The following is a 447-nucleotide window of genomic DNA, read 5'->3' on the forward strand; positions in this document are numbered from 1 at the left end:
ATGGAAGTTTGTGCCCTTTGACCAATATCTCCCCATTTTCCTCTCCCTCAAGCCCTGGTAACAACCACTCTGTTCTGTTTCTTCCAGCTTAATTTTTAGACTCCACAATTTTCTGTTGCAGGACAATTTTTGGTTACAGAGTCAATATATTTAATGTATACATATGGTGATACAGATTTACTATAAATTCTTATGTCCATTTAATAAGTCATACTTTTAAAGGTGTCCATTTTAACTACACTGTCTAATATATTGGCATCAAATTGCTTATAACTTGCTATTACTATCATTTAAAAAGTCTGTAGAATTTGTAGTGTTATCTGCAATTTCATTCCTGATATTAGAAATGTGTATCTTCTCTCTTTTTTTCTTGGCCATTGTGGCTAAGATTTATGATTGTGATTAATGTTTTCAAGAATGAAAGTTTTTGGCTTTGTTGATTTTTCC

Source organism: Hipposideros armiger, unplaced genomic scaffold, assembly GCF_001890085.2.
Source record: "Hipposideros armiger isolate ML-2016 unplaced genomic scaffold, ASM189008v1 scaffold_639, whole genome shotgun sequence".
NCBI lineage: Eukaryota > Metazoa > Chordata > Mammalia > Chiroptera > Hipposideridae > Hipposideros > Hipposideros armiger.